Consider the following 13,513-nt stretch of genomic DNA (forward strand, 5'->3'; position numbering starts at 1 on the left):
ACATATGATGAACATAGACTAATTCTGCCATTCATTTGGCCATGTGTAGTTTCATTGTTTCTCATTGTGGTGAAGTTTAAGTTCACGTAATGCCTTCTAGACTAAATGGATGTTAATCATATATGTTGTTGAAGTCACAGATCGGCTTTACAAGTCATTAAAAGTGATCTCTACAGTATTATTCCAGTAAGCCCCCTTGTGAACTGTAGAATCTCTGCTTCTGAAAAATGAGACATAGGGTGACTTGTGTCATAGTATTTCATTTTAAATATAGTCACCATTCCAAAATTAAGATGTCAAAAAAGTTTTTAAGTCTTAAGTTCACAACAAATTTAGTGTATACAGGAGAAACATATCATGTTAGCATATAAATGTCTACCCATAATTTTAACCTAAATGTGCACTCCCATTCATACACAAACTAAGCGTAAGCTAAAGTTAAGCATTACTGACCTCTGTTCCTTGCATCAGAAATTTAAGGGACAAAATAGACAAAGATGCCAGAATACTTAACTGATTGAAATGTGATCTGTTTGCAAAAAAAAAAAAAAAAAGAGCTTGCAAACATCCCAGTTCATGTAATGATGGGACAGCTGCAAACACATTTCTGTATTTCACTTGGATTTCTTTGTCTCGCTCCTGTATACATCTGGTTTGATGATCTTATATTTATGTCCCTAGTTCCTATAGTTTCTAGGTACCATTACCCCTGAGTAACAGGAATATCTGATTTTATAGGTCACATGTTTCAGATCACATCTATCTCTCACTTTAGATATGTTGATGAGATGTAATAGCAAGGAAACATGCATCCATGTCTTGTGCAATTTGCCTTCTTTGGAATGATTGCATGGTAAAACATTAGTGGATCACTATACCTTTCTGAGTTAATACACTATGAAATTTTCATATCTCCATATGACTTACATATCTCACACACAACTTCAAATGGGGGGTTTAGAAATACTTTTCTACACACATATATATAGTTTGCTAGGGTATTCATGCCATCTATATAGATGATCAGTGATTCTGCTTCACTGTAGTTGATCTCAGAAGTCACAAATGACCACAAATCACTACTAATGGGAAAGAATCAAATTATTGGATGAGTTCTTAGTATACATTCCTTTAATTATCATCAATGGATTTGCCTTTGGTGCTGTGGTAATGACACCTGTCTGATAACTTTTGCTAGATGGCAGAAGCTTTAGAAGCTGTATCAATGGCAGCATGAAAGATGAAAACTGTCAATAAAGAGAGAAATGTTTGAAATGTTAGAGATACTCTGCATTATCAAAGGTTGTATGTTTTCTGAGGAAATATCTAACCTTTGTGGCACAGAAACTAAAAAAAAATCTTTCTGATCATTGCCAAAGTTCACATATTTCTAAAATCCCCCAGGAATATCTGCAGTAGGTGTAGCCTGTAGGGTTGAATAGGTTATCTTCAAAAAATAAGGTTAAAATAGAAACAAAAAGAATATCACATAAGGCATACTCAGTTCAGAACAAAAGTATAAATAATCTGTGAATAAAAATGCAATTCACCTTGTTATGATGACCTTGCTTCAGTTGGCTGTTAGTATATTTTTTCAGAGCTGAAATGAGGTGGCATCCCTGAGTATATTTGAGATATTTCCTGCATAATGCTACTTACACCATGTCACTGTTGTGTATTTAGGGTTTTTTTTCCTTGCAACTCTTAATTGTTAAACAGCTAACTGTAAAACTGTGAAGTAATCATCATGCACACTAAGGGATTAAACAACTGATGCTTCATTAGCAATTTTAGACAGTTTAGTGTTCTCAGAGACTTTTTTTCAGCAAGTGGAACAAACTCTGAGAGGATTTATACTTTGAATTGTTTCACTTATCTCTGTCACATTTTTGGAATTTATGCAGCTATTTAACTGCTTTATGTTACAATGTATTCATATAATTAATATATATATATATATATATATATATATATATATATATATATATATATATATATATATATATAAAATGCATTTTTATGGAACATCTAATTAAACTTGCTATATAGATATTAATAAATCATCACACAGAAAGTGTGTTAATATTTTGCATAGCACAAGAAAACTTCAGATATCACCCGTGTTTTTTTTCAGTTTTGAGGAAATTCTTTAATTCTATTATCATAATGTCATAGTATTATCAGAAGTAAAATCTTGATTCATTGGCTTGTCCTGCAAAAGAAAAAAAAATAGCTTTCAGTGTAGCAACTAAATTCTGTAGACATTTATATTCTGATTACTAGAATTACGTGTGCACAGATATTATTGAAATAATACTTATATTTCAATATTGCTTATTCTCTACTGATTACCAAGCCCTAGTATTTCAAATTCAGCAAATGCTGTCTGTCTTCTTCTGTCAGAACATTCTCTAACAATTTATTTGTCTTTTCTCAGTCCATTTCTATAGCTACTGCTGTTTTGCATCAGAATTCATCAAACAATTTTTCATGACAACATTCCTCCAAGTGCAAACATTCAACATGCACAAAATATTTTTCATCTTTGCAGATGTGTGCATCTGGCTCCCACTTTCCAACTTTAACTCAGAGATGCCCCATCTCCTACTAAATGATGAGCTATATGACTTCTAGTTGAAACCATCTTCATTAAAATAATCACTATATCCACATAATTCATTGTTCAAAAGTAAACACTGGAACACAAATGTGATGCAATGCTTTTCATTGGATCAACATATAATTTACAACACAGCTGCAGAAAATATGCAGATTAAAGAAAACTATCATATTATCTTCATGTACCAAAGCTTTCTTCTAGGTGACCAACAATACCTGACTCCTGTTTCATTTTGCTTTTCAATAGAAGTTCCTTGAAGAAACACAGGCACAGTGGTTATGTTTGTATTGGGCCACTTCCCCATACAGGAAGTTATGGCAACCACACCTCCCAACATTATATAATATTTCACGTTATGGCAGTCTCAGCAGAAAAGTAATAATTTATATCAGAATAGCACTATCTGTCCTGGAATTGATGGCTATCTGATTTTTAGTCAAATGCCCTGCTGTCTTTGTTGTGAATAGGTAAAAAAAATTTTCATATGTGGCCAAATGCAGAAAAAATATAGTAATGCATCATATAGATCCTTCACTGATTTATTTTTATTTTTTCTCCTTGAATGTTGATTTAAAAACAAAACTGTTTAGACAAACGCTATCAACCCTTTTTAAACTTTGAAGTTATTGCATGCCAAGTGATCATGTGGGCACAAATGATAGCAGATGTAGAAATGCGGATGTATAATGCTTGCATATAAAATTTTGAAAAAAATGAATAATTATTCTTCTGGGCATATCATCACACTCAACTACATTTTTTGCAAACCTGAAGCATAGATATAACAAATGGTAATGACATTCTGTAAAATAATAGTAAATCAACTTATTTTCTGAAAGATGAATCATCAGTTAATATTAGCAGTGAGATGAGTGGTAATGGTAAAAGAGCTTACAGTCATGAACAACGAGTTTAAGAAACAGGCCCTCATCCTCCATTCAGAGGAAGAAAAGAAGGACATTAGGAAAAAGTGGTATAAATGGTCATCTAGGCTCTAGTAAACAGAGTACAGGTGATGCTAACAATTATGGGTGACTTAATTTATAATAACTCAAGGGATCATGTTTTGCAATCTTCTGAGCATTGTATCTTCTATTGTTAAAATTAATCCTTATTGGGTCTCAGCATGTCTTAAGATCGTTTTGTACTGCGTAATGTTTGTTTGTGTCTTTCGGCTTTTCCCGGATAGGGGTCACCACAGCAGAACTCCAGTCCGCTAATAATTGATAGTGGATTTTTACATACCGGGTTACCAGCCCTGATGCACAGCCTTCAACGAAGGCACTCCCCATTCACGTATGCCTCCACACAGAAGACGCTCTAGCTGAGAATCGAATGGAACAACGTCTTGCTATGAGGTGACAATGCTACCGCAGCACCACTGTACTGCGTAATGTGTTCTCTAGATTTTGCTTGCTCACTGTGTCAACTGTAGATGCACAGTATAGAAAACACATAGAATAGTACTTTGCCTCTTTTCAGGGATTCAGGGGGCCACATCAACACTAGTCAATGTGACCATATCTCCATATCTCTGAGAACCGGTGTCTTTGCTCTGTATTTTCTGATATTTAGGTAATGAGGTAAGTAATACTGCAGGAATTCCAAACACTCCACATACATAAAACAAGTGTTATGCAAGAGGCCAAGGCCCACTGCACCCTCTGCTAATTATATTTACCAACTCTGAGATCACACAGCAGTGAGGAAAGGTCAAATCCCTGTCTTTGCTATGGCACACTCGCCCACATGCAAATGCTGGAATTTTCTTCTGCCAGAATGTGTTCAATATACACTCACTATTCTTGGCTTATTGTTCAGACATTTTGATAATCAGAACATTTAATCACCTGAATGAGACCTGCATATATATATATATATATATATATATATATATATATATATATATATATATATATATCTATAGACACACACACACACACATATATATATATATATATATATATATATATATATATATATCCAGGGACAGCCTTAGGTAAACTGGCAGCCTAGATGAAAAGGCTCCATGGAGGCCCTTTCCCCCACCCACCCCAGCTGACCATACTTTTTTCTTCCCTTTTTCTAATGTTTGCCTTACTCTTCATTTTTTTCCTGCAGTTAGTCATTCAACATGTTCTAACTAAGACTGTGCCCTCACAGCTGAAGAGGAAACAGCTGCATTAAGCCATTGGAGTTATAGATGGTCTGATGTACATTTTAGAGTTTTTTTAAACAATCTGTTCAACAAATGAATGTCTGATTAAACACATGATCAAAGAAAGAATTTTATCATGATCTTCTGATTTGTTTTTTCCTACCTACTTTCAGCACAGTCTAATTAATAAGACTACACTGTAATCACTGCAGTGGAAATAACTGTATTAAGGAATGGGAAAGGCCCCCAGAAGCTATGATGTTTTTATATGCTCTGAGATATCATTTTTGTTTTTTTTAAACAACCTTTTTGTCCAATTATTGCCTGAACAAAAAACATGATCAAACAAAGAACGGTAGTATTACTCTTTAACTTCTGCATCATTTGATTACATCCTAACTGATCAGGACTACACTGTAATAACTGCAGAGGAAATAACTGGCTTAAGCCGGGGGAATGGGAGTCACTAGGCTCTCTAAAGCCATGATGTTTCTAGATGCTCTGACATGAATTTTAGCATTTTAAACAACAATGGCAATAATGAAAACCATGATTAAGAAAGACATTCAGCCTTACTCTTACTTTTGCATTTCCCTGCATCTTTCAACATACCCTATCTGACCAAAACTACCCTGAAATAACTAAATGAAGGTTGGGGAGGGTGGATCTTTGAACTGCTGATGGTAAATCAGGATTAAAATTAAGGCACAAATGCCCACAGTCATACTTCAAGCTGTTGCAGTCTTATTTATAAAAGGCATACCCCCTACCTCCTGCCCCCAAAAGACAGCCACCTTCTGCATACACGTCTAATGTCAGACTGGGACAACACTGAAAGAAACAAATCAAGTATAACATATTTGCTGTCAGACATATATAAGCAGCATGCTTATTTGCTGTCCCCAAAAGATAGCCACCTATATTTGCAAAAATGCTTGAATGTGAAGAAAATTAAAACAAAAATGATTATAATAATGATTCTAATGCGCTACTTTTAGACACAGTACAGATGATGAGTCAGCAAGCAAAGGAGAGAAGTATTGCTGGAATTCAATTCGTCCTCAAGTCTTGGTGAGAACCTTCAAGACGTAGATCCTGTTTTTCATAAAATATCATCAAGATAAAACTGATATATAGACTGTATTTTATATAGCATATGTCATGGACAGAAGTAGGTTAAAATAAAAATAAGGTAGCTTGGTGTGCAAGACCCAGGATTAAAAAAAGTGCCCAATCCTGGTAGGCAGGAGAGGAGAAAATGATAGTGTAGAATCCTCTAGATGCAGAAACATTCCTACAATGGTGCTAGGTCAGGCTCAGATGGAGGATGCCCCCCCCCCCCATTGTAGAACTAACTAGTAGTTCACCAAAATCACAAAAACTGATAGGACAAAAAAGAGCCATAATGACAATAGAATGGACTATTGAGGATAGAAAGAAATTATTTATTGTCACTATTATGCAAGAAACCCAGCATTTCCAGATAGAAGATATACAAAAAGATTAAGAGAGAAATTAGAGGAAAGAAAAATACTTCCACAAGAAAAACTGTCAGAAGCTTCAAATAAAATTTTGTGTTCATTAATTCAACAGATTTATGAAAAACATTATATAGACCAAGAAACATTGGCCCATTTGGAGAAAGAAGCAAGTGAGGAAGTGTAAAAATATAATGAAAAAAATCTAGACATTTTTGAAAGGTATAAAAAAGAAATATGGACATGGGAAAGAAAGAGAGATCTGATATGGTGAAATATTTATGTAAAGGAGAAAGCCAAATTAATCAACGCAAAAAAGGCATTCCCAAACATATTAGAAGGGAAATACAGGCAAAGGCATCAAGATATGGAAAACTTCACAATAAAAAAAAAAAAGATCACAAAGAGGGAACATAGAACAGAAGATTAGTAAAGTAGAAGTCAAAAAATAGAAGTTGAAGTTATGGAATAGTTGTGAAGTGAAGGATTTAGTGTAGAAAGTCTCTCACAGGTTATATCACAGTGTTGTTGTCTTTTGGCTTTTTCCCGGTTAGGGGTCGCCACAGCGGAACTCCGGTCCGCTAATGATAGGCAGTAGATTTTCACGAACGCCGAGGTGACAGCTTGATGTTCAACCTTCAATGAAGGCACACCAATTTACGCATGTCTTTTGAACTCCCACGCAACCATGGGGAGGACATGCAGAGTCCACACAGAAGGCACTCCAGCCGAGAATCGAACGGGAGAACCTCTTGCTGTGAGGCAACAAAAAATCCCAAAAGTAAGGTGAAAATGGAGGAGCAGGACACATCTGAAGAAGAAATATGGACATGGGAAAAAAAAGAGATTTAATATAGTGCAATATCTATGCAAAGGAAAAAGCAAAACTAATTGATACAAAAAGAGCAGCACCAAAGCTATTTAAAGAGAAATACAGGCAAAGACATCTGAACATAGATAATTTAGAATAAAAAAAATAAGAAAACAAAGAAGAAAAGTAGAAAAGATGATTAGTAATGGAGAAGTTAAAGAAATAGAAACTGAGGTTATGGATTACCTGCAAAGTGAAGGATTTATTGTAGAAAATCTAACTAAAATCTTAGATAACATCACAGCAGGCTAGAGCAAAGGATCCCAAATTTAAGGAGAAACCGGTGGATCGGGAAACATCTGATCAGTTGCCATATGAAGATACTTTGGAGTCTTCTATAGCAAACCCATACAAACATTCAGTTGGAGTTGCACAGCAAGGGAAGGAACAGGAAATGGTGGCAGTAAATGCTATGGAGTGCTAGGCCAGTGATTTCCCATGTGAAAGAACAATGGATGACGCAGGATGAAAAAAAAAGAGAATGTGACACAGAAAGATGCTCTGGACCTTTCTATGGAATACCTGTAGGAAATGAAGAACAAAGATGCCCTCAGTTTAGAAGAAAATTATCTAAGAGAAGATTTGCTTGATGTAATAGAGATGGACAGATGTATTAAGATCAATGAAAGAAATAAACTACAGAAAGTCAATAAAATCCAAAAAGTTAGAAGTTTGATAAAACAAATAAACACAGTAGTTAGGATTGTCCATAGAGATTCATGCAATACAACAGAAGTAAATAGGATATATTTCTGTGCTGCTGAATTAAAAACAGATAAAGTCTTACCACAAAAACACAGGGTAGTAAGGGAAAGGAAGGGCAGAAATCGAATGCTATCATTGAAGTATCGAACAGAGAAAACTATAAAGCAATTAAGAAAAGAAGTGGCACTGTTAGAAGAGTATAGAAGAGGGAACAGATCAACAAAACTACTCAGAAAGATAGACATGATAAGAACAATGCACAGTATCAGAACAGATCAGGCTCTATTGTGCACTATCACAAATAATAAAGTAAAAACTATCAGCACAGGTAGAAAAACTTAGAAGATATGCAGATAAATGTTAAGGAAAAGTACAAAATAGGCAATTTATTGATGACCCAAAAATGTTTTAGATAGAATTGAGAAACAAGGCAAAATGAATTGAAATACTACCAAAAAAAAAAAAAAAAGAAGAAATAGATACATTTTGGAGAAATACCTATGAAGATCCTATGGAACATAACAAAGATGCTTAATAGATAGAAGAAGTAGAAGTAAGAATAAGAAGTTTAGAAATACAGGATATGAAATTAGATGAAGCAATGGCCAGAGAGACTGAAACAAAGTTAAGAAAAGCTCCTGACTGAAAAACACCATGCCCAGATGGGGTCCCTGTTAAATTGCCAAACATTTCAAAGTTCAAATGTCATATGGTTGACACCATATGATCAAACTTTGAAAAGTTCAAAGGTGAAAGGCAATGGCTCCGTACGCACAGAAGTGCTGTCTAGGAGTTGGAATATTTAATAGGAGGTAGTGCTCAGAGTGTTAAGGTAAGTTTTTTTTTTTTTTTACTTTTTCATTATATATTCGAGGTTTCAAGTTTTGCTCATATGTTGTCAAACATATGAGGTTCAAAATTTTAAAGCTTCGAATATATAATATAGACCCCCCCCCAGATGCATTACCTAACTTCTGTCTAAAAGTGCTAACATCTTTACATAAAGATTTAGCCATGAGAAAGAACTAATTTATGCACATCCCAAACAGAAACCAGTCTGGCTAAAACCAGAAAAAAACAATACTCCTAATTAAGAATGAACCTAAAAGCTATCCTAAAAACTATAGATGATTAAGTTGCCTTCTGACAAAGTATAAACTATACACTGGGATTGATGCTAACAGAGTTGTGAAGATAGGTGAAAGCTGCCAGCCTAGCCAGATAGAATTTTGTAGATAATTATGTTATTTGTAAATATTAATATAAGCCACAGGCTTATTCTCTTAAATTTGAAAAATGGTGTTAAATGTGGAACTGCAAAAAATGTAACAACAGTGCACTCTGCTGTAACAAAGCTGATAAGTCAATTCTTTGATGTCAAAACTCGGAGCCAAGATGTCTAGATAAAGGCATTCTGCCTATTGTTTTGAGGCCAGAGTTAATAGCTGGAATTTGCATGTATAATTTTTTTTATTGTTCTGGCTTTCTGACTAGCAGCAATATCAAGGGCTATTCACCTCTGAGAGTCTGTTAGCCTTGGAACCAGAAAGAAATGATGAATCTGAAATGAATTAGTGGTACTGTGTTATTAATTTAAGGACAGAAAGAATGAGAGCATGAGAGCATTTGTCTTGAGAACATCCAACTCACCACTCTGCCTGTGTCTGTATGTAAGTAGGATTTTAGAACTGTGTTTTCTCTTATATATAGCTAGGAAATAAGAAGATTAGACTAGTTTGTTTTTCTGTGATGTCAGAACTTTTCTACAATGTTATTTTAAGTATTTGCCTGTGATCTCTGAACTCTTGACTAGCACTGTGTAGTAAGAAGTATTGTCTTGTGTGTTTATTATTTATTATTAAATATTTTTAAAACTGTGGCTGTTTTATGTAGAGATAATTTAAGTTCTAAGAGTACATTGCATGTATATAGTGATACTGAACCAAGTGACTCCAAATAAGTCTTGACTGTTCAGTCGCACATGTCAAGCAGAGTGCCTCTTTGGCCCTCTTCAAAAGGAATCTTGACAATTGGATGGGAGAAAGGAAATTCACCCCGTGGATCACGTCAGTTGCCCTGCTAGACAGGGGTCCAGGGAAGTAAATAGTGTGGGAAGAAATAGCCAGGGAATTGTTATGGCTAGGCTTGTATAGGTCCTAGGGCTGATAGCCTAGTACCAGCCTATGAACCTATAAGAAGGTCAGAGAATACAGCAGTTGCTAGTGCCTAGAGCCTACTGTCAGGCATTTCTAGCAATAGCCCATGATATTCCCTTTGCAGGTCATATGGGCATAAAAAGTACAAAGAGACATATTATGTAGAATGTCTATTGGCCTGGAGTTTCCAGAGATGTAACAGGGTACTGCAGGACCTGTGAGCAGTGCCAAAAGGTAGGCAAGGCACAAGACAAGGTAAGAGCTCCTTTGATGCCTTTGCCTGTGATTGAGGAGCCATTTCAGAGGGTAGATGTGGATATTGTGGGGCCTTTGAGTACCCCAAGTTCCACAGGGGAAAAGTATATCCTAGTGGTAGTGGATTATGCTACACGATGCCCTGAGGCAGTGGCTCTGTCCTCCATTGAGGCAGAAAAGCTGGCACATGCTTTGTTCAAGGTTTTCTTCAAGGTAGGTTTCCCAAAAGAAAAACAGACTGACAGAGGTGCCAATTTCATGTCAGACCTGCTGGCTTGTCTGTGGACGTACTGTGGGGTGAAGCACCTGAAGACCACCCCCTACCATCCCCAGACTAATGGTCTGGTTGAGAGGTTAAACTCTATGATTAAGTCCATGCTACAGGCATTTGCAGACCAGTTTAAGAGGGAGTGGGACACATATTTGCCCCATCTGTTTGCTTACAGAGAGGTTCCCCAGGAATCCACAGATTTTTCACCCTTTGAGTTGCTGTATGGGCATAGCATGAGGGGACCTCTAGATTTAAATCAAGATGAGTGGGAAGGTGAGTGTGAACCTCACAGGGAGTCTGTTGTGACATGTGTCCTAAACCTGAGGACAAGGCTCAGGGAACTCATTGGTTTGGCCCAGCAGAACCTGCCAGAAGCCGACCAACAGAAGCAGGTGTGGTATGATGGGAATGCTTGAGGTAGAGAGTATGCTGTGGGGCAGCAGGTAACGGTTCTCATTCTTGTCAGACACAACAAGGACCCTACAAGGTGGTAAGAAAGGTAAGTGATGTTAACTACATGGTGTAACTGCTAGGCAGGAGGCAGGGGCACAAACTGTACCATGTTAACATGATGAAACCTTACCATGCTAGGGAGGCCCTTGTGCTGAACATTTGCAGGGGATTGCAAGAGGTGTATGTGGGATATGTGGTGAGTGATCTCTTCAGTGAGGCTCGGACTGACACCTTAGTGGTAGGGGTAGCAATGTCCCAGCAGCTATCACCTACAAGTATGAGAAATCCGAGCAGTGTTACAGCAGTTTGGGGACATGTTCACTGGGAAACCAGGGTGCACCCACCTGGTGCAGCATCAGGTGGATACAGGACCCTAAAGGCCTATTAGGCAGGCTCCTTATAGGGTGCCTGAGAGAGTCAAACAGACTCTGAGGGAGGAGATACAGGAGATGTTGGAACTAGGGGTGATTCAAGAGTCCAACAATCCCTGGGCCTCCCCAGTTGTGCTGGGGCCAAAAAAGGATGGCAGCACCAGGTTCTGTGTTGACTACAGGAAATTTAATGGTCACACAGAGTCAGATGCTTACCCTATGCCTAGGACAGATTAGGCCCTAGAGCAGCTGGGTGGGGCTAAGTATCTTACAACCATTGATCTTACCAAGGGTTACTGGCAGGTACCCTTGACTCCCAGTGCTAAAGAGAAGTCAGCCTTTGTGACTCATTTTGGCTTGCATGAGTTCACAAAGATGGCCTTTGGGATGACAAATGCCCCAATGACTTTCCAGAGGCTGGTAGATCATATTGTAGCAGGAGCAGGAGGGTTTGCCCTTGCTTACCTAGATGATATTGCCATCTGCAGCCATTCTTGGCAAGAGCACCTTCAGCATGTCAGGGAGGTACTGAGTAGACTACAGAGGGCAGGGTTGACAATTAAGTCCAGCAAATATCAGTTGGGTATGGCAGAGGTCTCCTACCTGGGACATAGAGTGGGGAGTGGTAAGATCAGGCCAGAGCCTGCCAAAGTAGAAGCCAGTCAGGCATGGCCTGCACCTGTTATCAAAAAGCAGGTGAGGGCACTCTTAGGGCCAGCAGGGTACTACAGAAAGTTTGTCTCCAGTTATAGTACCATAGCTGCTCCCGTCACAGACCTGACAAGGATGAACAGGCCAAATAAGGTAGTACAGACCCCAGCATGTGAGCAGGCATTCCAGGAGCTTAAGGTAGCTTTGGGAGGACCCTCTATGTTAGCCAGTCCAGATTACAGCAAATAATTTGTTGTGCAGGTGGTTGCTTCAAACCATGGGATGGGGGCTGTAATTACCCAGATTTCTTCAGAGGGAGAAGAGCACCCAGTGGTTTATCTCAGTCATATGATCCAACCCAGGGAGGAATGCTATGCAGCTGTAGAAAAGGAATGTTTAGCCATAGTGTGGGCACTGAATAAACTTCAGCCTTATCTGTATGGAAGAAAATTCACTGTAGTGACAGATCACAACCCCCTAACATGGCTACACCGAGCCAGCCAGCAAAATGCCAAGGTGCTTAGATAGACCCTAGGGTTGCAAGCATATGATATGTCAGTGCAGCACTGCAGTGGGATTAGCAATGCCAATGCAGATGGGGTCTCAAGACAGGCAATGGGATAAGGGATACTCAACTAAAACCAAAAAACAAGCAAACTGTTCAAATCCAAAAAGTGAGAATAAGAGACGGAGCAGTAAAATAAAAACTAACTGTTTAATAAGCGCTTTCGGAGCGGACAATACCTCTCCTTCTTCAGACAAAGCACAAACCAATTAAGCATCATTTTATATAAAAAAATGTGTAAACAACCCAATTATTCAATTAAAACCATTACAGAATGAATATCCTTAAAGAAATATTCTTAAATGAAACCAAGAATCATAATGACAAATATAAAAAGCTCATTACAAGCAAACAGCTTTTCAAATGACCGCTCCAAAACCCAGAATGTGGAAAATCTTACCTAATATTATACAATCTAGCCTAATGTATTAAAAACCTTCATTTGAGTATATAATAAGCCCATGATTATACTTACAAAGTCCAGAATATGAGACCAAAATATATGTCAATATAAAACCAACACAATTAAAGTTATGTACCATAACCTAAGACAGTGTTCCAAACCTGTTTGGTTAGAAACTTTACAAAAAAACAAGAAGTGAAAACTTCTAACGATTAGTTATTAATTTGCCTAAAAAGCTATGCTGATGTACATAAAATAGTATACTAAAAATATATATGGCAAAATATATATATTGTTTTAAAGAAAGTTTAAATTCAAATAATAATTAATAATTAGTAAATAAGGGCTTAAATCCCAAGTTTATAAGATTACATACAAAATAACTACCTCTTCAGGGCCAAATATTTAATTTAAGAATACATTTAACAGAAACATACTCATGAAGCCCTGCAGGAAAATAGGCTGCAGTTCTAATTTGCCAAAATAGTTCTTCCATTTCTAGTTTAAGTTGCCAGGGACCACCCCTCTGGTCAACTATAACTTGTTTTAATACGGC

General features: G+C 37.2%; 1 long non-coding RNA gene across 1 annotated transcript in view; it reads right to left on the minus strand.

The window, feature by feature from the left end:
• Positions 1-2,123: 2,123 nt before the first annotated feature.
• The window catches only part of LOC122807068, a 959,887-nt gene continuing 948,497 nt past the window's right edge, over positions 2,124-13,513 (minus strand). The window contains exon 3 of the long non-coding RNA XR_006365585.1: positions 2,124-2,212. This is a non-coding gene — a long non-coding RNA (uncharacterized LOC122807068). The remainder of the gene's footprint in view (positions 2,213-13,513) is intronic.

Source organism: Protopterus annectens, chromosome 7.part0 (genome assembly GCF_019279795.1).
Source record: "Protopterus annectens isolate FY-2018-M chromosome 7.part0, PAN1.0, whole genome shotgun sequence".
NCBI classification, from domain to species: Eukaryota; Metazoa; Chordata; order Ceratodontiformes; family Protopteridae; genus Protopterus; species Protopterus annectens.